Source organism: Empidonax traillii, unplaced genomic scaffold, assembly GCF_003031625.1.
Source record: "Empidonax traillii isolate 1590-97213 ecotype Southwest subspecies unplaced genomic scaffold, ASM303162v1 scaffold1175:size178029, whole genome shotgun sequence".
Lineage (NCBI taxonomy): Eukaryota > Metazoa > Chordata > Aves > Passeriformes > Tyrannidae > Empidonax > Empidonax traillii.
Genome location: NW_020956368.1, coordinates 129,115 through 155,552, shown reverse-complemented (window position 1 = coordinate 155,552; position 26,438 = coordinate 129,115). Strand labels below are relative to the sequence as shown.

The following is a 26,438-nucleotide window of genomic DNA, read 5'->3' as shown; positions in this document are numbered from 1 at the left end:
TGTTTACTGTGTGCAGCACACTCCTGCAACAGCCTGATGGAGCCTGGAGCCCCACGTGCTGTGCACTGTATGAACACACGGCGAGAGACAGTTCCTGGCCCCAACGGTTTGCAATCTAAATAGATGTGGCAGGTGAGAAGGGGATAACGGGGAATTTTGTTATAAATGGACATCCAAATTGATGAGAAGGGGAAGCCATTCAGCCGTGGGCAAGAATTTTGCCCACTCCAGGTGGTTGCTAAGCCTCTGCTCACAGGTCATGCTGCTCTCCCCAGCTCTATTTCATGGCTGTGAAAGCAACCATTTAAGTTTGGTTTTCTGAACAGAAGAAAAATGTAAAAGGAAAAAAAAGCCATCTCACATAAGAACAATAGTCCATTTCTGTACCACGAGCCGTGACTGTTCTTGCTCCAGTAAAAGCCAGACCTCCTCATAACATACCTTATAACCTGTTAATTATGATTTCCTTCTCTAACATTTGGATCACACTACTAAATATTTTTAAATATCTATATATGTGTTTTTTAAGCTGCTGGGTTTGGGTTACACCTTTTCCATATGCCCAACCCACACAATCCCATCAACGCTTTCACACACCAGTCAAACACTCTATATTTGTGTGAAACTCACTGAAGGAAAAAAAATTCCTATTACTACTACTACTAATACAAATTCATTTCTCACAACTATTAGTATTTTGCTGAATACTGCTGAATGAATTCACTGCAATCAAATGTCTAACTTTTTGTTGTGTTGACTCAGTGACGATTTTTGATTTATATTCATAATTACTCCAGTCCCATCACCATGTCTTTTTTTTTTTTTTTTTTTTTTTTTTTTTTTTTTTTTTTTTTTTTTTTTTTTTTTTTTTTTTTTTTTTTTTTTTTTTTTTTTTTTTTTTTTTTTTTTTTTTTTTTTTTTTTTTTTTTTTTTTTTTTTTTTTTTTTTTTTTTTTTTTTTTTTTTTTTTTTTTTTTTTTTGCTTGACAAAACTCCCTTTACAAAACTTAATCACTTTCTGTTTGAGCAATCCCCAAATACATTTTACATTCTGTTGTTACTGGGAGTGATGTTCTGAAAGTTGATACACATTGCAACAGCAGGTGTTAAGACAGACAAGTAGGGAACAAAAGCTCTTAGAGCATGAAAGAGTCTAATAATAGACAATTTGTTCACCTGGCACTGGCTGCTTAAGCATTTGAGATGAGCTCATTGTTGTTTGGCCATGAGCTTTCTGCTGGTTGTATGGATGAAAATATGGAAAAACCAGGTTGTGGAAACAAAGGTCTGCTAATATTAGAACAGCACTGAATGGGGCATGATAGAGCTGGGGAGTTTGCAGGGTGAGCTGTGGGGTTTAAAGTAGTGAAATGCTTCCATAAGTAGGAAAGCAATCAATAAAGATACAGTTGTGTATATTCTTGCAATAAAATTACATGTGTAAACACTTTCAATGACTTTACAACTGGACGAGCTGTTCAGAGCAGGCTTGCATTCAGAAATGCAGTTCAAGCTATTTCCAGGCTCATTGGAAACAGGGCTGTTAGTTAGGGAAGCTCACCACGACAAGAAGAGATAGAGAATCTGGTCAGAATGCAGTCATCAGTCCATGAAGAAAATTCCCCACAGTAGTCCTGCTGGAGCCACGGGGCAGTGCTGGAAGCACCACTACATCCCACGGGAGCCCCAAGCACGAGGAATGCAGAGGGTGTGTGCCCAGACCCAGGAGCATGGGGTATGAGGAGGAGGATGCTGATTCCTGGGAGCACACTGAATGCTTCCCTGAAGGTTGGTGTTGAGAGCATTTGGGAATCTATCTCTTCAAAGAGGGGAGCCTGGAGGAGAACAGAGATAACTGTGCTGGGCTGTGGTTCCTGCCTAATTCCCAGAAGATAAAGTGGAAGCTGTGCTTCAGTTAAAAGGACAGCATTGCAGCTGAGTGTCCCTATATCACCTTCTCCTTAGCATATACCCTTCCCCATGGCTCTGGGGGAGCCATGCATGCTACTGCAGAACAGATGGCAAAACTTGGTCCGTTCAGCTGGAGGAGACTGAGGGGAAACCTCATCACAGTTACAGCTTCCTTGTGAGGGGAAGAGGAGGGGCAGGCACTGATCTCTGCTCTGTGGGGACCAGTGACAGGATCCGAAGGAATGGCCTGAAGTTGTGTCAGGGCAGGGTTAGGTTGGATCTTAGAAAAAGGTTCTTCACTCAGAGGGTGGTTGGGCACTGAACAGGCTCCCCAGGGCAGTGGTCACAGCACCAAGGCTGCCAGAGCTCAAGGAGTGTTTGGACGATATTCTCAGGCATATGATGTGACTCTTGGGGATGGTCCTGTGCAGGATCTGGAGCTGGACTTGATGATCCTTGTGGGTCCCTTCCAACTCAACATATTCTGAGATTCTGTGAAAATAGGCATCTTTTTCCTGGAGGTGCATATCCTAACCTTCTGAAATTGAGGAAATGGTGTAAATTGCAGCATACCATTAATTGTCATGTTTCTGCTTTTGGAGATGAAAAATACTTCCAATTATTTTATTTTCTTTGATTTCCATAGGAAATGCCACAAGGCCCTGTTCCTATTTACCCTGCTAAGACATGCACACAATTGTTAGCTTGGATCCCAAGGAGGTTAAAGGATGAGGAGACTATAAATGCCACTGGATTTCTTTCCTTAGGCAGACTGTGGAGATGAACCCTGCATCAGCAATCACAACTGGTGAGCTCCATTTTGGCTTCAGTTTTACTAAAACTTCACTTCACGAAGTCAGATTTACCTTCTAGTTTGGTTATTAATCAAAAGTCTCAGTTCCTCAAGATTATGGGTGCAGTTTCCAGGAACATTCTTCAGCATCAGTGCTATTCAGCAGCAGCAGATCTGGTATTGCAAATATTTACGGCCAACAAGAGGTCGACATAATCCTACACCACTCCCAAAAAATCCTAATTCAAGAGTACTTGAATACTGATGACTCTAACAAATGCTTCAGAAGTAGGCAGTGGTTTAAAAAATAAGTGCTTAATACCTCATACTTTGAATAGTGAATATGCTGAAGAAATTTGTAAACACTCAGCAATCAGTTCATGCATTTCTTGACCAGGGCAGTTGTGCAGGGACAGCTCTAGTGCCAGTGTGCAGGTCTGTTTGCACCATATACATATCACTGAAATGTTGAGGACCAAGGAGCTATTTTCTTCACACCAGTTGTTTTTGTTCTCCATTCATTTTATTTTCCTTTGGAAATGTCAGCTGGAATTCAACATGTAAAGGTTTAGGTATCTGAAGGGAGGCCACAACACTGTGCACAGGCCAGATTGCTTTTCCTTGCTGAACTCCCCCCTTTGCATTCCAGCCTGACAAAGTTTTCTTGCAGTTATTCAGCACACAGATAACTAAATGCTTTAAGTACTAATTAAAATATATGATGTTTAACTGTTGGCCTGTGTCATTTGTTTATGATGGAAGACAGCAGCAAAGCAGAATCATCTATTATCATTATCTGGAGAGTGTTTCTTTTCTTCTTGTTTTTTTTATCCAAGTAATATGTATGTCCAGGCTCTGACTTGGTTCTTGTAAATAGCCTGGTTTCCAACAGAATTTCTTCCTTCACCTTTCCACTACCTTATCTTTCAACTCAGCCTGAATCTACCTTAAGACAATACATGTTTTTTGTACTTGAAACTTTATATTGGAATTGTTTCAGGCCATCATGCTTTCAGCCCCAGTTTCTGTATGGAGAAATGTGTTCCCATTAATCAAAGGAAAGGCTGAGTAAAGTGGTACAATCCACATTCTCATTTTGGAAAATTAAAAGACAGTATCATTATTAAAAAGCAGTTCTGCTAAATGTTTTCTGATGGAGGGAGAATTGGGACACACTATGCTGTCCGATGACTTTGCCAAAGATATGACAGCAAGGGACACAATAAATGAATGTATAAATAGTAATTGTTCTGAAAGGGGTAGTCATAAATCACGAAGTGAGTTGCAGGAGGTTTCTTTCTCACTGATACTTGAAATGTGATCTATGTTGAATTAAAAGAAAATCAGATTTTCTCCTTTGGTTGTGTTGAAATGATATAGAAACTGGAAACCCAATTTCCCTGGAGCAGAATCCTATGCAAACTATGAAGGTCTGAAGTAAACATTAGACCAAGGTTTGCAGAGAGGAGGGGTTTATTCAAGAGCACAAACCAGCAATTTGTTAGAGTAAGAGGTTATTAATCATACAACACTTAGGGTTAACAAAGCTCTGGCCTTGAATCAGTGAGGCACTACAACAAATTGAATCTCTCCAGTAAGAACAGATAAGTTGTTCTGTGAAGTTCTGCAATGGATCTCAAAAGACCTTTTCCCTTGCCTAACAGCCTTGCTTGTAATGAAAAATGATACTTTTGTTTGCTGTGATCATTTATCAACAGAATTTGACCCGTCTCATGCTGTCTGTAGATATTCTTCCCAGGGTTCATCTGCTGTGTCTGGGTGGAGAGATTACCTGCAGATCACTGCTTCCCTTTTTGCCCTGAACAGCATCTGCATAAGATATGCAAAACTCAGGAAGCAGAACTGCTGAAAAGTTTGGGTTGGAAGAGTTTGTAGAACAGCTGAGTGCTGGACCTTATCAAAAGGTCTTTCTTCCTAACAGCTGGGGTTCTGCAGATGTGGCCCTGCAGACCTAATTCATCTCTGTTTTAATTATTAGATCAGATGCAGGATTAATAGGGCACTTCCAAGCCTGATTCCTCCATATTTCCAGAAATCCTCTAGCCACCTCCCTATTCTCTCCCAAGGGCCTCTTCATGACCAAGTTACTGCTGTGCCCATAATCTCTGGTGTGTAGGTTGGCATCACTAACTCTAATTCCCTGTAATTTTACATTTGAAAGTAGACCCTTGATAAGATTTGGAAACAGGGACCAGCTCAATTATGCAGCTGTGTAATCTTATTTTATTAGCTTTGTTTTCACAATCTGCCTCTCGTCCTGCTGCTTGTTTGCCACACTCCCTTGTGCTCTGGTTTAGATCAAATGAGCTCTTCTATGTTTTCTGTTCATATAGCTTAGGATATAGGGACAGTTCAGGAAAACAGCCTGGGGCCTTGAAAAACAAACCTTCTTGGAGAAAACCAGTTTTTAAACAGCATGGGAAGAAGAGGGAATCTGGTGGATAGGACAAAGGGTAATGTTTTCAAACTAAAAATGGTCTATTTAGATTAGATATAATGAAGAAGTTTTTTACAACGAGGGTGGTGAGGCCCTGGCACAGGTTGCCCAGAGAGGTGGTGGATGCCCCATTCCTGGAAGTACCCAAGGCCAGGTTGGACAGGGCTCTGAGCAGCCTGGTCTTAGCAGAAGGTGTCCCTGCTCATTGCAGAGAGGTTGGACTAGATGAACTTTAAACATCGCTTCCAATCCTAACTACTCTATAATTCTGTGAAGAGAGTTGGCAGTCACAAGGGGACTAGAGCGAAGGGGATGTAACCAGGACTCGATGCACCTCACTAACCCTTTCATCAGGTTGCAAGGAAAGACATCAGCCATCAACTGCTGGGTCCGACAGAGGCTATTCCAAGGCTGTATTTTTGGTATTCCCATGAATTTGTAGAGCAAGAACTACAGTTTTTTTCTTGTTTTCAAGTATTATTCTAAAAGAGCAATGTGTCTCTTTTGCTGGGTACCTAAACTCCAATGTAGGCAGTCCTGTTGCTCAGGAAGCCCTAATCCTACTGATGCACTTTCTGATTTCAAAGCACATTCTCATTGGGCGCAGTGACTTTCTCAGCAGCAGCAAAGAAAATAATCTGTCTTCTGGACTGACCAGTGCCTGAAGCAGAGATTCCTGAAGCTCAGCATCAGGAGTCGACACCATTGGTAATTTAGGAGTTAGCTATGTTTCTTTAGTATAGCCTGCAGGTGAGCCATTACCTGCTAGTAAATAGGTAATAAATAACCACTAACAGTGTCAGCTTCCACAGATTTATTCCCTCATACTATATTCTGAGTCTATTTGCACCACAGGACAGATTACCTGGTTGGAAAGGCACCAGCCACAGCCAGCTCTCCATGCTGACACCTGTACAGGTCTGTGTGGAATCAGTGCCTTGAGCTCTCCTGATACCTGCAGGACTCCAGGTAAATCACTGCTGCCATGAGAGAACTCCCAGCCAACCTTGCTGTGTCTCATCTCATGCATGTCTGTGAGGCTGACCTGGTTCCTAGCCAGGGATCTTTCTCCAGCTGGGAATTTGGCTTTGTAGTAGCAGTCTGCTCTTTTTATGAGAACAAGTAGACAGACACAATTGCCTTCTTCCTTGTAGTTTGTCCTGTATTTTTTTTTTTGATTTATCCACCTTGCTAAAACTGGCTAAAAGTTTGTCAGAAGATTGATGCAGTAGATATCATTCTATATCTACAGTAAGTGAAGGGGGTTTTTACCCATTATTCATCCAGTTCCTGGAACTGGACAGATCGTTTGTTTTAATAAAATATACACTAATATCAAAACATGTTTCAGGCCAAATCTATTAATTACATTTTCTATTTTCTGCCTTGCTCTACATATGAATAAATGAAAAGAAGCAAGAAGATGGAGATATGACAGGATCTGTTACGTAAATCACTCTGTACATTCTGAACCATCTTCTGGGGCAGTGCTAACTAATTTATGACAGGTCACCTAATATATATTACTAAGTTACTGAATTGACATAAAATAAATCCAGTGATATTTCTAGAATTAACAATACCTGACTGGCAACTTGAATTAGCCTGTTTGGCAAAAGGGGCCAAAAATCATGACCAATTTCAAGCTCTATGCTCAGAAAAAATGAAATTTTTTTTTCCTTGCATTTGGGTAGATGCTGAATCCCTCCTAAATAGCTGGGAAAGATTCATGGTTGCATTGCTTCACCATGCAGTCCGTTTCCTTGCCTGAAGGGATGGAGGAGCCACTTTGAGCCCTCCCACTGTGTCTATGCAAGATATTGCAGATTGCAGTTTGCTCTGGGACATCCCAGTGACATTTCCCAGCTTCAGGATTTGACTAACTGCTTGGTCTGACTTTGGGTACACTCAGTTTTCAGAGGCAGGAATGCAGATTTGGAAATCTCACTGTCATGGGTCCTTGCTAAAGATGTATGTAATTATTGAAATTAAACTGAGAGAGGACAGGGTTTGATTAAAGATTAGGGATAAATTTTTCCCTGTGAGGGTGGTGAGGCCCTGGCGCAGGTTGCCCAGAGAAGCTGTGGTTGCCTCATTCCTGGAAATGTCCAAGGCCAGGTTGGACCGGGCCTGGAGAAACCTGGGATAGTGGAAGGTGTCCCTGCCTGTGGCAGGGATTTGGAACGAGATGAGCTTTAAGGTCCCTTCCAGTTCAAAACATTCCATGATTCTATGAAAATACATTTCCCCTTTGCCAGTGGAGGATGTCTCCATGGATGTGTGTTCTCAGTGTAACTTAGGTCCAGATTATTTCTCTCTGTATCCTCTGCAGCCTTTGTTTTCCCTGCTCATTACATTAATGGGTGTCCCTGCCCTGTGTGCTCCACTTGCCTCCACTTGAATTTTGCATTGAGCTTTCAATTAGTGGGATTCAAACTGATTATTCTGGCAGCACTTTCCCCTCCAGAAATCCAACCCTTATTGCACATCAATTTTTTAAAAGGGGTAATTGATACTTCAGGAGTTGTCAGGGATCTGCTCTGGTGTGCCTAAGGACAAGGGAAGAAACTCTCTGCAGGGGATGGCAAGTTCCTGCTGGAAGACCTGTCTTAACATCCCTTAACCAGAAAACTGGGAATCTGATGACAGAGACAGGTAGCATAAGACTCAATTCAAGCACAGGGGATATTTTAGTGACTTTTTTAAAAATTGCACGGATATTGGGTGGGCTCTCACATCCTCAGCTATGAATCATTTGAAGTTTGTTAGCCCTCACGTCTTTCATTAGTCAAGGATATTTGCTTCGTTTTCCACCCATTTTTCTTCCTTTTGTCACCTCAGCTTTGCTGCCTTCAAGGAAACAATATACTGCAGAGAGGCTGCCTTGCCCTTAGAAAGTGTCCGGCGGGTTATTTCACTCTGACGCTGTTCATCTCCTGGCAATGCAGCCTGAAACTCAAACACTACCTCTCTGTAATCCAACCTTTTTCCTAAGCAGAGTTAACCCTTTAGTTGTCGAGGGAGTTAACGTCCTGTCTCTTGCAGTATTGGTCACACAGAAATTTCCTCCTCTGAGCCCCAGCATGCAGATACAAGCCTGCTGCCTCAGTGGTGCATGAATGACGTGCTGCCAATTCAGCCCTACTTTCTCCTGAAAGGAGTTATAGAATCCTGGAATGGTTTGGGTTGTAAGGGACCTTAAAGATCATCTCATTCCAGCCCCTCAGCCATGGGTAGGGAAACTTTCCAGTAGACCAGGTTCCTCTAAGCCCCACCCCACCTGGCTAAATTCTAATCATAGCTATCTAAAAATGTTTGGAGCTTTTTGGTTCAGTGTACATCATTATGATCAATGCCATTGTTATTCCAAGCTGGTACTGTATAGGTATGTATTAGTTTTTGGTGGGACTAAGCTATTACTGTTCTATTACTGACACAGCACTATTGCAAATGCTGCTGTTTGTTAGTCATAGAAATGCAGTTTCCTCATTTTGACGTTTTTGTAGACCAAACAGTGGTGAGAATAATCCCAGGCAGTGAAGTGTAACTGGTTTCAGCACTCAGGGAACTATTTGTATGCAAGAGTTTGATTTTTCCACTTGAGATATACTTGAGAAATAATTAGGTAAAGTTAAACCAGCTTAGAGATGGCTAGAGGCACTGAAGTAGGAAGATGATCTGGGCTTGTGGGTGTGTAGTTGTGCCTCTCCAACTTTCCAGAAACCACTCTCTATTGCTTTGAATTGGTTGCAAGTGCTGCATCACAGCGTGGTGCTGCAGGACTGGGCTCACTCCAGTTGAAAATCCTGACTGGAGAGTGTGAGAACTGCCAACAGCACATTTTGCAGATGCCTCCTGGCTCTGTAGCCTGTCCCCAGCCCCATTGGTGTGAAACAGCCCAAACAGTACTGACCCTTCTGGGCATGATGTAAAAAACCATCTGTATGCAACAGCTTTGGAGGAGGCCTGATGGCACTGGACTGGTAGCTGGGTGGAAGGGCCTTGATTCTGCCACTTGATTTATTGGCTGGTCACATTAATTTGTTTAGTTGTGCAGGAGGATCATTATGTTGCCAGGTGTTTATTCCAATTGGACTGTGAATCTAGCTAATTGTCAGGGCACCTAGAGCTTGTGAATAACCCTTCATGAAAACAAAACAAAAACTTAATTGAAATGTACAAAACAACGTGAAGCATTTTGCAAAGCAAATCTCTTAGTTATTGATTGGGACCCACAAAGTTGGAGAGGAATTTAGGGCAGGCTGGGGTTGTGGACATGGCCTGGAACAGAGCTCTGGCTGTCAGTGCATAGGTAGGACTCATCGCAAGGCCGTATCCATAGAGGATGCTCATCTTTGGTATCCTCTTCTCTGCATGAGTACATGGCAGCCTGAGACTGGGGAGTTCCCTCCTCTTCCTCTCCTTCCCAAAATTCAGTAATTCCCCTAGCAGAGCTATGAGCAGCTGGAGGGATGGGGTCATTTCCTAGGTCCACTACCCAGCCAGCACTAGCACAATCCCCAGGTAACCCAGAGGATAGGATGCTGAGATCCCAAATTTGGCCACCAGCTCTTCCAACACCCTGTCTGCCTGGCCTTGTTAATCATCTCCTCCTCATCTACCTGCTTTCCCCATGTGAGCAGTGTGGGGTGGGGACCATTTCTGATGGCTACAAAAGAAGGCTTTGCATCACCTGGTGCATCACCCACCTGGGGACCTACTCATTCACTCATTTGAAGCCCACAGAGGCAGGACTTCTATTTATTTTTACCGTTATTCTTACAGATTATAGGTAGCGCCTTTTTTCCTTCCCACATTGCTAATGCAGTTGTTAAAGTTTTGAAGGTTGCTGGGCATGTTGGAGGGACATGTCCTAACTCAGTCTTTTAGGAAGGGATAACTTTTTCCCAGCTTTTTAGCAACAATGCAATAAATTATTACCCCGACATAGAATTTAATTGCACAGTTAAATACACCATTTACAAGGCTTTTAGCATGCCCTGCTAAATTCTCCACTTTCTCATCTAATCTCTGTAGGCCGTCGTTACATTTGCAGAGACCTGTGCGGATTTCATTCCTGTTAAATGTATCAGTAAATCACAGCAGGAAAAAAACCCTGACACATTTCCCTAGGAATTTTCGCTGCAGCCTGAGCTCCCAACCCTGCGGCTTCCTGTTCAATAGGTCAGCAGAGACCCCATTTGTCATTGCTCTTTAATTACCGTGGAACCTCTAATCCAGGCCACAAATTCCTCCTTGCCCATACTTCTTTTTACTTCAGAATGCGTATCTAATAGCAACCAAGGACTTTTCCTATTTTCTCACTTGGAATCTGTTTTGGGAGCTTGGAATTGCTATCTAACTGAATCAGTAACATCTGTGACTTCAGGGCAGCTTGAGTGGGAATAGTTAGAGGGTTAGACAGATTTCCTGCATTTTAGGGCTCTTTTCCTCTGAAGAGGCTGCTTTGGGACAATCCAATTGCATCTAATGCCACTTCTTCCCTTATTTCCCCCCCCCTTTTTTTTTTTTTTTTTTTTTGTTATTTAACCCTCTTTCTTTCTCTCCCCTTTCCCTCCAAGTTGTTTAGGTTTTTCAGAAGTAAAAATTATTTTAAGGAACCACGCCAGCATTTTTAAAAGTTTCAGTTTCAAACACATGAAAAGGAAAAGTCTGAAGGGATTCCTAGAACTGTATTGCAGCTTGCAGGTATGGCTTTGATTTTCCTTTTGGCAGGCTTTTGCCATTCCCTCTTTCATTGCCCTTCCAAGAAACGCTGCTGGGTACCTAAAGACCCGTACGCTGCTTACACTTGGCAGGAGAAGATAACAGGAATGCTATAGTGTGAGCTTTGAAAGATTAAAAGCAACATTTATTCCTTACAGTACTTTCAAACTTCCTCGAGTTAATTTAAAATCCATTTTTGAGAATGTTTAACTACTAAACTACTAATACCAGTTTTTTTATTTTTTTTTTTTAAATTCTGCACACACCATACCTGTTATGTAAACCAAATAAGAGGTGGATTAAAGTCAGTGCAATTCTTTAAAGTGCATTAACTGCTTTGAGCAGTCCTTGGAAGGGATACCCTGTGCCTCCATGGCTGGTCTCTTTATGATACCTCTGTAAAGTTCTGGCAAGGAATGACCACACTTTGAGAGCAAATTTCCATTTTTAAGGAACATTTTGCTTCTCCCTTCCCTTTTTGGTGGTAACTGACCTCATTGCTAGTCGAGTACACAACAAAAGTGTCCCTTCCCTGCCTGGTGGGGCAGCTGATAAATTATTCATATGACTAATGAGGATTTTGAATTTTCAGGCAAACTGTGATGGCATTTTTAAAGGCTTGCATCACTTCTGCAGTATTTCCCTCACACCTGCACGCTTCAGGCATTCAGGTGTTGAAATAACCAAGGCAGAGTTTTGCCCCTTCCCCTCCTGCAAGTGCTTTGCTCCACAGGGTAGTCCTGTGGCTATTTTCTCTGTTTGTCTGTGTGAGGATTTTCTGTGCTAATTAACATGAGGGGAAAGGGGAATCTGAGAGGGCTGAATTAATTACCAAAAGGGATCACATACCTTGCCTTATATTAATTTTGAAATGACAAGACACAGGTGCACTTTTGGTGATGTTTCAATGAATGTTAGCCTTTAAGGTCCTTTCATATTCTTTGCCTTCTTATGGATTGATCTTACTTTAGCTGGAGCGCATCAGAAAAAAATTAAATCTCAAAGTAAGGAAGCTCCTGCTGCAGCAAAGAGCTACATGATGTGAAAGGGCTGATTATGTTTATATTACGTGCTCTCCTGTGAAAGAAACAAGCCCCCCAGCTAATAGGAGAAGAAAGGTCATTGGAACTGAAGAAACAACTGACTCAGTGTCTTAATTCTGAAGGAAATGAGCCCTTTGGAAATGAGAAGGATTTTCTGATCTACTTCAGGGGAAGGCATGCAACTGTGAAAATAAGCTTTTCCTGTTATGTTGGAGAACAAAGCAGCAAATCAGAAGGAGTTTTATTTTGAATCAGGGGATCCAAAATAAAAAAATGTACATTAATTTATTTTTTTTTTTACTTTTAAATGCTCCACAGGTAATTGGCAAAGTTTTATCATTCTCCTGGATTATCATCCATAGCATCCATAAGAAAAATTTGAGAGTGAAAGATTAACAATAAATTAAATCCTTCTTGCATGAGGCAGCCAGACTTCCACAGCTGAGCTGAAAAGAGCCTTACCATCGCTGGCCTACTTGGTGGCATTGGGTCCTGAGGTGTCCACATCTCCTTCCAAACTTATAGCACATGAACATTTGAATGTGAAGGAGGTGGTAGAACTACCACTGTGCAAAAAGCCCTGTACAGGGCAGTTGGTATGTATGTACCACACTTTGAATATGGACCTGAGCCTATGTTTGAGCCCAAACTCACCTACTATGCACATTTTGTGGAGCTTGAGCTTGCAGTGGATTTTTCTGAATATGAAAATTAGACACTTCCATCACTGCTGTTCCATATCCCGGGGAACATCCTAGATGGATTGGACCAGTTCTCCCTCCTAGGACACTTCTGTCTGTCCTGTTTTTCCTGACAGGCATGTCTCAGGAGTGCAAAATCCTTCCTACATTTCAGTCACCACAAGGAAAGTGTGACTTATCGGCAGCATAAAGAAGGGATGTTCACAGAGCAGTGCAGATTTTTACAGCTGAGGTAAAGATGGAGAACTAAGTTTGAATATAAACAGTTAGAAATGGTCTTAGCTCATTGCCTTACTTGGGATCATAATGGGCACAGTCTTTGTGGTCATGGACAGGGACAGGGACAGTGCATAGCTAGTCTTTATCATAGGTTGTGTTGGGGAAGGCCACAATTGCTCTTGTGGGACTACCAAAGGTTTAGAAATGCACTGAGGAATCTAAATCCTCGTTTAAACTGCAACAGTATTGTGAAATATGAGCAACTGTGCATCTTTACAGATTATTGGTCACCTGAAACATATATTTGAGAACCTTGGTGCATATGGACTCCTGGACAACAGTTTTGCTCTGGAAGAAACCTAATTGAGTAACTAGTTACTCCCACCATAGCAGCAGGCACAGAATACTCTTACTGCTTTGCTTACAACAAAAGTTACTGTTTTGAAAAAGCAAATCACTGTGGAAGTTGATCAGAAATGCAACAGAGGACTGTTTTTAATGGCTTTTGGGGAAATATTAAGATTTATTCCTGTAAAGACTTACTCAGCATGTTGCACAAACTCCTCTTAGCGCACTAATAAGTCAGCACACCAATAACATTAGTAAGTGTTACCGAATGCTTTGCCATTATAATTACAGCCACATGTTGTCCTTTTTACAAATAGGTCTGGCTTAATTGCATCATTTTTCAGGAGGATTTATGTGGTCCTGCTTAATCTAAAATTAGTACATGCACAAATGAAGTGCAAACTATTTTCCGTCACTGAACTGTGAAATGTTCTCCAGAATAGAGATATACCAACCTGTTCCTAAAAAGATGCAATAAGCAGTAAGGCAACTTTTTGATTTGTGTATGTGTCTGCACCTATACAATTTTGCTAAAAGTAAGAAAAAATATACTAAAATATACATTAAGTGCACACTGAACAAAAATTCAGTTAAATGGTCTAAATCAAGAAGTCTTTTTTGATTATCACCGGTGAAACAAAGCTTGGGGGAAATCATAAATCTGTCTTGATATTGCTAGCTCTCAGCATTTATTAAATACAGCAAGAGCTAATGTGTTTTATATATTACATCAATCTATCACACATAAATACATCACATTTTTAAGATGCTCTGTAGGCAAGATTGTGTTGGCCTAAATTCTAAGTTACTGTGACTACTATTCCATATTACCTACACAGCTCTGAGGATCTAAGGACATGTATAGGACATAGCAGGGATAAGAGTTTGGGCTACCTAAACCTAGGTCAGATCTAACAATTGCCATACCTACCTATTGATTTGAAGTTTGGAACAGGCATGACTCTTAAGAATGTTAGAATTTAGACATTAAATACAAATGCATGACCAAATCCCAATTAAGTGCAAAAGCCTAATGCTGGAAGCAGATTAAATCCTCTTTCAACTTGTATCTAATAGGGAAAAGTCATTTTGACTTCAATAGAGTGCAGATCTTGCCATCCAGAATGGAGATTTACTCAACTTCCGTGAGGTAGTCTGCTATATTTTAGTGAGTAAATCAGAAAGCAAGGAAAAGTCCCCATATTGCTGGAGCACTAATGTAGAAGTGCTGAGGCTTGTTCTAACCCCAAACATGGAAGTTTCTCAATTGCTTTTTTGGGTGATATCATCTTGGGGAAAATATGGGTAACTGCAATGTAGAAAAATGCAGTTTTTGAGAGCTACTCAGTTTTGTGTGACACACGGTTTAAGTAGAAAGTAGGAGAAAGGCTCTACTACTAAAAATATGCAAATATTAAAAATAGCCCTTGGTTTAAATTTTATGTCCCTGATTTTTATGACTTCGAAGTATTTTTCCTTGTATGTGTCAATGGGCCAAAATTCCAGAGACTTGCTTAAAGCAGGATGCCTAGTACAGTTTGCTTTTAGCCATGAGACATGCTCATGTTTGTGGGTACGAATGGGTTAACACACTTACAAACAGTATCTTGCAGGTCACTGCCATTTCTCTCTGCTTCAGCATGTCACCACAGTAATTCACACTGAAACCTTAAGGCTATAGCTGAAAACGTGCTGCAAAGCTTCAGTTGAGCTGTCTCTGAAATAATGCTGATCCTGAAAGAGCAGAGGCATCCTTGCTGGTCCTTACAATCCCTGAGACACCTGACTGATTCTATGTTTGGCTTAAAGTGAGGATTATGGTGTTAATTATCCCAAATCTAAAAGTTCTGATAAACCGATCATGCATGGCTGGATTCATAATTCCTGGCAGCCCTTTAATCTGGATAGTTGGAGATGACAACAATGATGTACCCAAAAGAGGGTCATGATTGTACTGATGTTAGAGCCAGGGTACCAAACTTGGCATTTTCCTTGCTGCCTTCTGCACATTCACAACTTCTGCTTTTCGTAAGAAAGATTATTTTGTAAGTTCAAGGTAAGTGCCCAAGGTGAGGGGTTTGTTATCCTTTGTAAATCAGGAGCTGAGCATTTACCTGGTACTTCCCATGCAGGCTTTTCTGAAAGCACTTTTATGAAAGCATTAAAGCAGCATTAGTTTCACTTGATAAGAGCAAAGTGTGATGCAGGACTAGGATGCAGGCATCAGGATCACACTTGGAAAAGTCATACATGAAGAAAGAGGCACCGAGGAATTTTAGACAACACTTTCCAAGGAGATGTGACATCCTCCGTGGATGTTGCAGCACTCTCTGTGAACCAGGCTTGACATAAGTGGTGCAAAATAGATTTGGACCACTTTGGCTGTGAAGGACATATGAGTCTTGCACTGTCCTTGGAGCACAGAGCTTGAGTCTTCCAAAATAACTGGCCACTAAACGAAAGTGAGGGAAGAAGGATGCTCTGCCATCTGCTATGTAAGTTAAGAATTGATGAGTTTTATGTGATTTTTGGTTACTGCCACAACTGAATAAGCATTTTTGGTGCTGTGTGTATGGTTTTAAACACCTTCAAGTGAGCAGCTTCTGACTCCCCTGATTTTATTGTAGAGTATTTCTTCTCTGGAGCATGTTTCTCTCCATGCAGAGCGACCTCAGGCTGTCTGGGTGCCAGGGGAGTGATCTCCATCTGCTGAACGCTTTTCAGGTGAACTGCTGACCTACACTGATCTAACACCCTGCAACACCTGCGAGCTGTTCGACCGTGGCCACCGGGCCGCCGAGTGACACGGAGCAAGATGCACCCGCAACAGCTTGGAGGAAACTGGGTCAATTTTTTATAGACTTTAAAATGAAATATGAATAAAACTCCTTCTGAGAGCAGTAAAGCTGGAAGCAATTCCAAGCCTTCTTTGAACAGAAAGGCTGCTCTGTTTCTTGACTCCCAGACATGAACGCTGAAGCGTTAGCCTGTCATCCACTGAGCACTTCAACCACCGTAAAGGAGGCACCTGGGCTCGGAAGATCAAAGCTCTGCTCAGTATTCTCAAGTTGGATATTCTGGTATTTCTGGTGCATCTTGCATATGTAGAAACAGCAAAATTTCTCTTGGAGAACAGGCATCAGCAGAGAGAGGGGACAGATGGTGTTCGATACGGAGACCGAACTACGGCTCGATCTTCCCAAAGAAAGTGGGTCCTGCAAGGTAGGAAGAGAGGTTTTAAATGAGACAGTGACACAAAAGATTGGAAAATGAATGCTTTGGATATGGGATCATTCTTATGCCAAGAGGGATGAGGTGGTTTGAGGACAGCGCATTGGGCATGGAAAATTGGTGTGGGGAGAGCTGTTGCCAGAGGAGCTGGTGCAGAGATCACTGCTTTTGAAGACTTAATAACTCATTTTAAACAAAAGTGCAAGTGTTGGTTTAGGTAAGTTCCATGTTTTTCACAGGCAATTTTTTTCCCAACCCATCCTGTTAGCAGATGTCATTCTCTCAAATGAGAGTTCATAAACCTTTCAGAAAACTTCTGTTTGATTTTCAGACTTTTTTATAGTATGTTGGGATGCTTTTATTTGCCATGTAATTGTTCCTAGTGTAATTGTTCTCTGAATGAGAAAACATAATAGATTAAATGATAGCTACATTTTTGACTTTACTGTGTTTTAGAAGATTTCCGATAATATTTTTCCTTCAAATTTTGCAATTTAATTTTTTTTCAAAAGAGCAGGATCTAGGGAGAGTGTTTCTTTATCACCAGGTGGTCTGTAGTAAGACTGGGCTGAAGATGAGCTTGGAAAGGATACTTATATGTTTCAGGAACATAAAATAATTCCTAACTTCTCCAAGTCAAATTCATTATACCCTTTTTTATCTTTTCAGAGCAAGGGAAGACATCAGTTAAATTGTCACAAATAAGCCCCAACTGTTGCAAAACAGCATCTGATTTCCTAGATTAATCTGAAAGGTATGTTTTCAGATTTCAGAACCCTCTCCTTAACCTCTGTTCCACAAATAGCTTTATGCTGAGATGAAGTGTAGACAAATGCACAATAGAACTTTCTAACTAGAACTGCTGAGGGATGTGTGCTATATCCTCTCATAGCAACCATAGGCCATAGCTCATTTTTGGAGGCTGACTGGAGCCTGTGCAATGGTTTCCATGGTTGCACAGGGTTTCATGTATCCAATAACATTAATATTCCAGTCCTTAATAGAATAACTTGTACAAAGGCAATTTTTTCCTCTTTATTTCCTATCTTAAATTATGACTGCATGAATGATTGAATGAAGTTATAACATGAAAGTTATTCTATTAAAACTTAAAATGTTGTTGAGGTGGTTTTAACATGAGCTCAAGCCTCCAGTACTTATGTAAGCAAAATTTCAGGTGCCTCCTGAGCCAACACTGTAGGATTTGGCTGGTAAAATAATGATTGGGTTTTCTCTTTACCAGCTCGTTCGTACCATTTATCTTAACACGAAGTTTGCCACTAAGATGTAAAGTGTACTGTCAATGAATGGTTGACCATTTTTTGGAAGAAGATGGTGCAAGACTGAGAACTTACAGGTGGGAGCTCAGTTATGGTAATGTGCCTTAAATTTTAAGCCCAGAAAGTTACACTGAATCAATGAAAAACTGGTTTTTAAAGGAATGCCTCCTTCTGTGTTTTAATACTGAGCTGGAGGTGATTGTTGTCCTTGCTTTTTTTGTCACCTGAGGTTTTGAAAGGCTCACCTCTCCTGGAAGTTGTCCACTACCTCATTTTTTATGTCCTTCTAAATAACCTCAGCTGCTAATTGTGGCAGCTACTATGAGAAGAGCAACTACACCTTAGTGTAGTTAGTGTTAAAGAAAACTCCTCAACAAACATTGATGTCCTTGGCTAACTCTAATTGGCTGGGACTTTCCTACAACTTAAACCCACAAGTGCTTGGGCTGTATGAATGTTTCCTTTCAAAGTGCCAAAAACTTGCAGGTGCGGTCCTAGTTGTGGGACAAGCTATGGCTGAATGAGGGGTTGGATCATGGGGAAACCTTGCTGTGGGCACTGTGGAACTGTCCATTTGATTTACAGCAGAAAGAAATGTTCTGGCAGTCCTACTTGATGTTTCAAGCCTCAGTGGGTATATCCAGCCCTACTCAAGCATGGGGGGTAAGTATGTAAGTACCACAGAATAAAATATGCAGAGGTCTTAAGAGAGCTCTTCAGAAAACACAACAGGGAGCTTAAAGAAATGGACCAAAGATGTGTGACTTTGATATTTATCATGGTTAGTTGCTGCTGAGGTGTAATCAGTGTTGACTTCTGGCCTCTGCTCTATAACTGAAAGCTTGAGAGAGCACATAGAACCCTCTAAACCTCCCTGTGATTTATCTGAAGTGTTTATTATCCAGCTTACAGATGTGTATTAAAGCACTGTTTACGAAGAAGATCTCAGTGTGCAAAAAGGTAACATTCTTGTTACTAACTTGTGTAAACTGTTGTTTTCCCACTGAAGTCAACCAAGTTTCCTTGTGACATTCCCCAGCAGAGGATCTGCTCTCCAATGAGGATTCAGGGTATTGTTCTTGGCTGAGTCCATGAATATTTCTGAGTGTGCTGGAGCTGGGTTCTGAATGCATTCATTCACAGACCACTGTATAAATGATCAAAGGAGGGGCTTCTTGATCCTGCATGTAATAAATCCTCTGCTTTCAGGTTTACTGAACTGGAGACTATCATAGAAAAATTTGTTCCTCACGTAGAGATCGGGAAGCTGGAGTCAAGTATTCCTCCCGTTGGACAAATGCCTCTGGAATTCCATGAATTGCTTGGCACATCTGACAGAGAGGACAGAAGCATCTTGGCTTTTGTTTACTGTACAGTCTGCCAGCATGGGTCATGGCTTTGGGGACATTCTTGCTACTTTAGGTCAAATGGTGGTAGAGGAAGATGAGCATTTACCTAAAAATCTGAAAAAATCAAGAAGGAAAGGGGACTGATGGGAAAAATCTGAACTTGATTAATTTTATTTCTAAAAAGTAGAGGAGTGGTAGCTTGCTAATGTGAGGGGTTTTGTCTGCCAGCTGGGCCTTTATCTAAAGTATCTATGGCCAGTTTTGCACAAAAACAAGTTACTATTGTGGAATTTAAACACCCTGTGGGTTGTCTCCCCTGTGAAGGGTGTATGCATCTTTTCCATTCAGAATCCAAGCTGGATGAATGGGTGCAAGCTGAGCTTTTGAAGTTTCCAAGGGCTTTTCATTCATGTTGTGTCTTCCTACATTTAATTGACATATCTAATAAAAAACAAGTGCCAAAATCTGGGAAATTCATGATTGAATTGTTCTGTGCATCTCTGCTAACCTATGTATCACCCTTCTTTGTGCAGTTGTTCAAGAGGCGATCGGAGAATCATGGCCTTTTGAATGGGAAGTTTGCCAGCCACATCAGTTGGGACAAGATTCTTGACTGTCTGAGGCAAAGCTTAGAAGATAATTGTTGTGTTTAACTGTTAATTCTTTAGCATTATCCCAGTAACTTGTTGATGCATTTAAGAGATGCTTGATGTCTATATATACACACACCCACTCATGTGCACTCGCCCTCCTTTGGGAATTCCCATGCCCTTGCTAATATGTATGCAAAAGATTCCTGGGCTTTCTTATTTGTAAACAGAAAATGTTTGGACTTATGTCCCGATAAAGGGAGATACTACAAACACAACATGAAGCTACATTTGTCTCTGTTTCAGCTTAGAAGCTCATCAGCTCATCCTTGCGCACTTACTGCCACGGCTCAAGATGCTGAAGCTGCAGAAACACTGAAGCAAAAAATAATATTTCATATTGCTAACCCTGTGCTACAGGGATAGTTCACCCATTTGGAGAGCTATGCAGAAACCATGACATCCTTCACTCGGTAGGATCTCTATGATCTGGGAATTGGTACCTGCCTCCTGACATGTCTCATGGTGGGAGACAGGTCTATGAAGTCATGGAGCCGGGCTGTCTGCAATCAGGACTGCTGTACTACATCCAAAGCAAGCTTGCCAGTCAGCAAATGCTGCATTAATCTTTCAGGGAGTGTTTGTTTTGCTTGTTTTGCTAGGCTGAGCTTCAAGCAACTGATAATGTGTTCATGAGTAGTTCTCCTGTTGCAGCCCATTTTTTAAAATAAAAAATAAAAAATTTGAAGACCGAAGCTCCCAAGGTTGGGTGGAATATGGGTTTGAAGGCTTAGCGATCTTGCTTCAGTGTGTGAGCTCAAGGTGCTTTTGAATGCATGTTAATATGTCTGTGCAGGTACATTTGGGACAGTGGAGTTGTGGTTCTTTGAAACCTGATTTTTAAAATACACCTTGGATGTGGTCCTTCTCTTTTGGAACTAATTCTGCTCATGGAGTTACCTCACTGCAAATGAGATGTACTTTAGTTTGCTTAGCAATGCTCAAACCTTCAGATTGCTGAAGTATAAACACTGAAGACCTCTGACAAAGAAGTGTTTGAAGACACTTAATTATTCACAAATTTTTAAGTATTGAAATATCTGAAATTTCTGGAAGTAAATTATAGTGGGTCTGGCTTGTTCTCACATGTACCTGCAGTGTTGCTGCTGTGTCCAACTGCATCACTGATGTTACAGTTCTCACATGCTGTAAAAGCCCATTCTTCGAAGTACTTTTACATTTAGCTCCTCTAAGCAAAAATAACTAGGATGTGAAAAACTCAAGTGTAATTCTGGAGACTTGCAGTGTAGAACCTGTAAATATGAGACTTTTTTCTGGACTTTGCTGGCTTTTATTTTAAGAAACTTTGCACTCTTTGATGACTTGCAAAATAAAATCCAGCAATATTTTCACCAGTGAAGAGAATTTTAACATTCAGAGTGAGAACAAGAAGATACACTGTGATCTTGAGGTCCTTTAGCCTGCTTATGTACTCTGAAAGAATGTTACTGGGCAGCCAGGCTATTAAAAAATTATTATTTTTATGGTGTTGGGATGACACAAATCCACTGGACATTTCATTTGCACGTACATGTCCTGGAAACTTTTGCTGAGAAGAAATTCTTTACTTAAAATCTGTTCTGCTAAGAGTAGTCCAAAGGTGATACTACACATAGCAGTATTTCTTTTAAGTGTATTTTAGATGACAGCATATACATTCTGCTTAAATTAAAAGGGGGAATGTACTTGGAAAAGGTTTTGGGTTGGAAGAGAAAGGGAATAGTTCAGTACTCTACTGTTACTCTAATCTAGTATCTTTTCCTACTCACAATATAGGTGATTAAGGAAAAAAAAAGATATATGTTTTTAAATTCATCAGTTTGAGGGTTGTTTGCACACATTTTTTTTGTTTCTTTCTGGTTCTGAGTTATGTTTCTACTCCAAAGATCAAATTTCCTGGTTAACATATTGGTCTGGAAGGACACAAGGCTCATGCAGACCTGGCTCACAGCAGGCAGGCTGGCTGCATGGAGAAAGCTGTCACTCTTACTCACCTGCTGCCATGACAATTCCCTTGATACAGGAAATTGTTGTGCTATTTGACCCAAAATTTATTGGTGTGGTGACAGGATAGTTCCTCCAGGATCAAATAAACATTATAAAACCTCCCTTCCCCAAATCAGCCTCTTAAATTGGATACAAGAAGGCTGGCATCTTGTATTTTGCTGTGTAGCTCTTTGTGAAGAACAATGTAAATCCTTATCATCACTCTGCAGTTGTTATACACAGGTGTGTATAACTGTAGAATGCCCATGCCCTGTTATGTAGAATACACAGGGCAAGGGGAAAGGACCTCAAATTGTGCCAGGGAAGGTTCAGGTTGGATATATTAGGGAAATTTCTTCACTGAAAGAGTGGTCAAGCATTGAAACAGGCTCCCCAAGGAAGTGGTGGAGTCACCATCCCTGGAAGTGTTTAAAAAATGAGATGTGACACTTTGTGATATGGTGTAGTGGGTGTGGGGATACTTGGTTGAGGGTTGTCCTTTCCAACCTCAATGATTCTATGATATGCTACAGGCTGCTGACAATAACCTGAGTCCTGTCTGGCTCCTGGTGATCCATCCCCAACACGGAAGGATCACAGTGTGGGATATGTTGTGTCAGATGTGAGCTGATCTAGGGGATGCAATGCAATGTCTACAAAGTAGAAGCACTATTTTTCTTGTAAAACTTATCCTTGTAATCTCCCTAAGCAAGGTTTGATTCTTCTGCATGTATCCTAGAAAAATTAATAGAAATTCTTCTGAAAAAAAAACCATAATATTTTCACATCTTTTGCAATTTCTGCAGTGAAACTCTTCAGACTTCAGGCTGGTTACTAAGAACAGCCCAATGTATATTTGAGGGTGAAAAAATAATAATGTCACTTCTTTGGAACATGATCTAAAGTTCACTGAAGTGAACGAAAAGGCTCCTGTTGGTTTTTAGTGGATCCAGCCTTTACACGGTGAACAGAAGACGTGTGTCTCTTCTGCTTAAATCTGAAAATGTTATTGGTAATTTGTGTTGATAGAAAGAGCACATGGTAACTTTCTTTCTGCATTTATATAACAGGAGGCAAAAGCCTCAAGTTTGAAAACATTGAGGATGCAGTTGCCTATTTCCAGCACGATGAGAGACACAACCGAGGATTGGCTTAAAGAATATTTGATGGTAGGCAAAGCATTAGACACTGGTTTCCTGTTAGGTAAAGGATTTCTGTTGCCATCCCAAAAACAAATGAGGACCTGCTGCTCATGATGAACAGTGTCAACTTCAAGCTTGCAAAAGAGATGGTTCTTTCTGAAACACCTATGTTGATGTTTTATTTATGGTTTTTTTTCAAGTGATTATTATAGTCTCACTAAAACCACCGAGCCAACGAGTGCTAGTGGGATTATCAAGGAATCCACTGCAGATGGGCCAAGCAGGTGTGGCAGCCTGGGGAGGTGACAGTCCCTGATACAGCTCAGTAATGGAGTGACTAGTGGTGGCCTTGGCAGTGCTGAGTTCATGGCTGGACTTGATGATCTTAAAGACCTTTTCCAACTTAAACAATTCCATGATTCTATGACAAATGTTTGGGAGTCAGGGGTAGGTTGTCTACACAGCTGACAATGCATAACTGCTATTGCTCCCCTGGTGTGATGAACAGGGTTCCCTTGGGCTGGAATTAATAAAGGAGTAATAAGAGAAAATAAAAACAGCAAATGGCTACTAAAATGATCTGTGATGGACCTTGTATTTTTAAGATATCTCTGTGTCAATGTGTTTGCAAAGGGATCAGTTCTACAGCCTTGTCTACAACTGACATTTTGGAGAAGAGATTCTTCAGCACTCATTTAAATTCATTTTATCTGATAGTCAAGAACCTCCTAATTTTTGATGCTCAAATAAGTATGGCTTTTTTTTTTTTTAAATGACATAGCATTCTTAATATTGTGAAAGCCATGCACATTATTGCATAATAGGAAATTGTGCAGGAATGAGATGGCTGGAGCTGCTCATCTCTAATAACATGATGTTTCTTATGCCCAGTTCCTGTTTTACATGAATGAATTGATTAAAATTAACAGAATTTCTCTGGATTTTTACCAGTATTAAAATAGGTGAAAGCAAAAGCAAAAAGACCAAATGACTTTTTTTTTCCTTCATTTCTTTAGATATGCTGCTTGAATTTGCTTCTTTGCAACACTTAAACGAATATAGAAAATGAACAGAAATATCAAGCCACTGGAAAAAAACATCATTGAAATAGAATTTTTATGAACTGCTGAGCTGAGAGTTGAGCTGGTACCGGCAGAGTGGGATCAGTCAGTGGTCAGATACCATATGCTGGATTTCCATATTTTTCAGCCATCTTTAAGACTGATTCCTTGTGTTACATGAGCAAGAGGGAGCCTGGAACTACACAACCTGTCGTTAAAGAAACTTGCACCATCACCAGGCATCAGCTCCACTCTCCAGAGGCCCAATCTCCAGACAATCAGCTCGTGTGCTGTTAGTGCTTTGTTTCTCTCACTTCTCCTGTGTACATATGAAACTGTCGAGCTGAATTACACTTTATAAGGTGATAGGGAAAAGATGTAACATTTATTTTTCCCTTTTACTAATTTTCACAGTGTGGGGAAGCTAATTTTTGCAGGCTAAAAACCAACAAAGCAAAACAAGTCCTGCTATTCTTGACATCTTTCAGGTAAACAAGAAAAGAATTTGACATCATTTGCAATTATTATCACTTTTTAAAAGCTCCGCTTTTATAAACAGTGAGGCACGACAACAAATGATGCTTATTGAAATCTAAATTTTTACATTAAATACACCAAATGAGCACAAAAGTAGAATTTTAAGCCTAGATAGAAGTCTGGCATCACCCTTCAAATCCCATTTCCCACTGTTTTAAGGGGGAGTTGAACATTGTGCAGCCTCACTGTAAAGAATAACGTTCCCTATTAGTGCAGATATTTGACATCTTCTCTATGAATCTTGAAAAGAGGGCCAAAATCAGTGATTTTCGTGATGTTTCACTGAAATTTGTCTTGTGTGGACACCATTACTTTCCAGCCATGTAAGCTTTTTTGATAATGGACAATGGATTCCAAAGACCTGCTCAAGCTCCTGGATATCTGCTCCCTATGGCAGACAGAGTGTACTCACTTCTGACTCTTCAGAGAAAGAGATTTGCAATTTCTGTGCCAAACCAGTCAAACCCCACATCTTATTTCATTCAACAGAAAATGAAAATTGTGAGCTATACACAACACTGGTGTTTCTGTTCCCTGCCAGCACTTTGACCCATCTGACAGGAAAGTTCCCTCTATGGAGTGTTTTCTACCTTGGTGAGTTCTTTCCATGACATTGATAGAAAAATCCAGATTTGTCGATTCTGTTGTTGTATTATTTACCCTGCAGCTGGTTCCACGAGTTTATTGCCCGACTTCTTCCTATAGTTTTAAATGTTCCTGAATTGTACCATTTAGTAAGTTCCTGCTAGAGTCAGAGCATAAAGTTGTTCAAAGTGCTTGCATTCCTTGAAAAGAGCCAGGCAAGCATTTTCTCCACAAATGAGAATTATTCATCAAATTTATTTCACCTGGGGTTTGTATGTGTGCATGCATTCTTTGTTAAGTGTTTTAGCAAATATTAAAATCCAAGGTAGGTTAAGGGGATCAGCAAAATTCCTGCCAGTATTAAATGAATATTTGTGCAGGGTGAATTTTGAGTGTGCTGTGTAAAGCTTATAATGCTTAAGACTATATTCTTCTGCTAAATGGTTAAACACTGCCCTAAGAACAATTTGTCCAGACCAGTAGGAGAGCAGAAAAGAAGTGAGGTACTTGTAGTGAAGAACATACAACCATAGGGAAGGATTATTTGGGAAATTATAACAGGCAGTTGAAGTCTTGGAAGCATTCAAGAGACTTCAATACTTCCAATTGCAAATTGTTTATGGAGAGAAATAAAGCTAAACCTATCCAATTTTTTTTCAAGTAGCTCTGGTAACTTGTAAGATTTGTGTCAGACTCCAAGAAGAAAATTATCACCAATTAGATTCCAAAGAATAGCAATAAAAGCTTGTAAGAGGAAAGCAATGCTGAAGCTTCCTCAGTCAGCTCAGTAGCTTTAATTGCTATGCTTTTTTTTTTTTTTTTTTGGAGTATATTTTTAAAACTCCGAGCCCATTTTCTTTTCTGTAGAAATATTGCAACCCATCTACAGTGTTTTCTTTTTGTTTTGTCTTGTTCTTGTCTTTCTCAAAATCACACTTTAGCTGTGTGCCTCTGGCTATTAACCCTGTGGATTTCTTTCAGATATGAGAAAGCTTGATTCCATGAACCTCGAAAACCACCACAATGGGATAACATCCAACTTTCCCCTTGTTTTAATGTCAAAGGGGAAAGCACCTTTGTCCTCTTATATTGTTGAGAAGGCACAGCAGCTTCACTTCTCACTCAACAACCTTGGACAGACAGATAGCCTCATCCTTCTTCTATTTTTTTTGTCCATCTTTCACACCAGGAGGCAGGAATTTCTCCTAAGAAAGAGATAATGTTCTTCAAAAGCTTATGCCCCATGGACAGCCTGCGGCTTCCTAAGGACCCTGCACTATCCCCTTTATCCCACAGAGGATACTAGATGTAGGAGAATAAAGCCTTCCTGGTGCAGGCAGATTAAAAAGTTTTTCATCCCCACTAGAGTTAGAGGCCAAGGGAGATTAACTAAACTGCCCATTATCTGCTTACAATTT

The 26,438-nt window shown here is 40.7% G+C and overlaps 1 long non-coding RNA gene across 1 annotated transcript; it reads left to right on the top strand.

Moving 5' to 3' along the window:
- The first annotated feature begins 15,954 nt into the window (after positions 1-15,954).
- Positions 15,955-25,781, top strand: LOC114069062. The gene is made up of 4 exons (XR_003573715.1): positions 15,955-16,421; positions 17,100-17,184; positions 18,296-18,381; positions 23,854-25,781. It is a non-coding gene; the product is annotated as an uncharacterized LOC114069062 (long non-coding RNA).
- Positions 25,782-26,438: the final 657 nt, after the last annotated feature.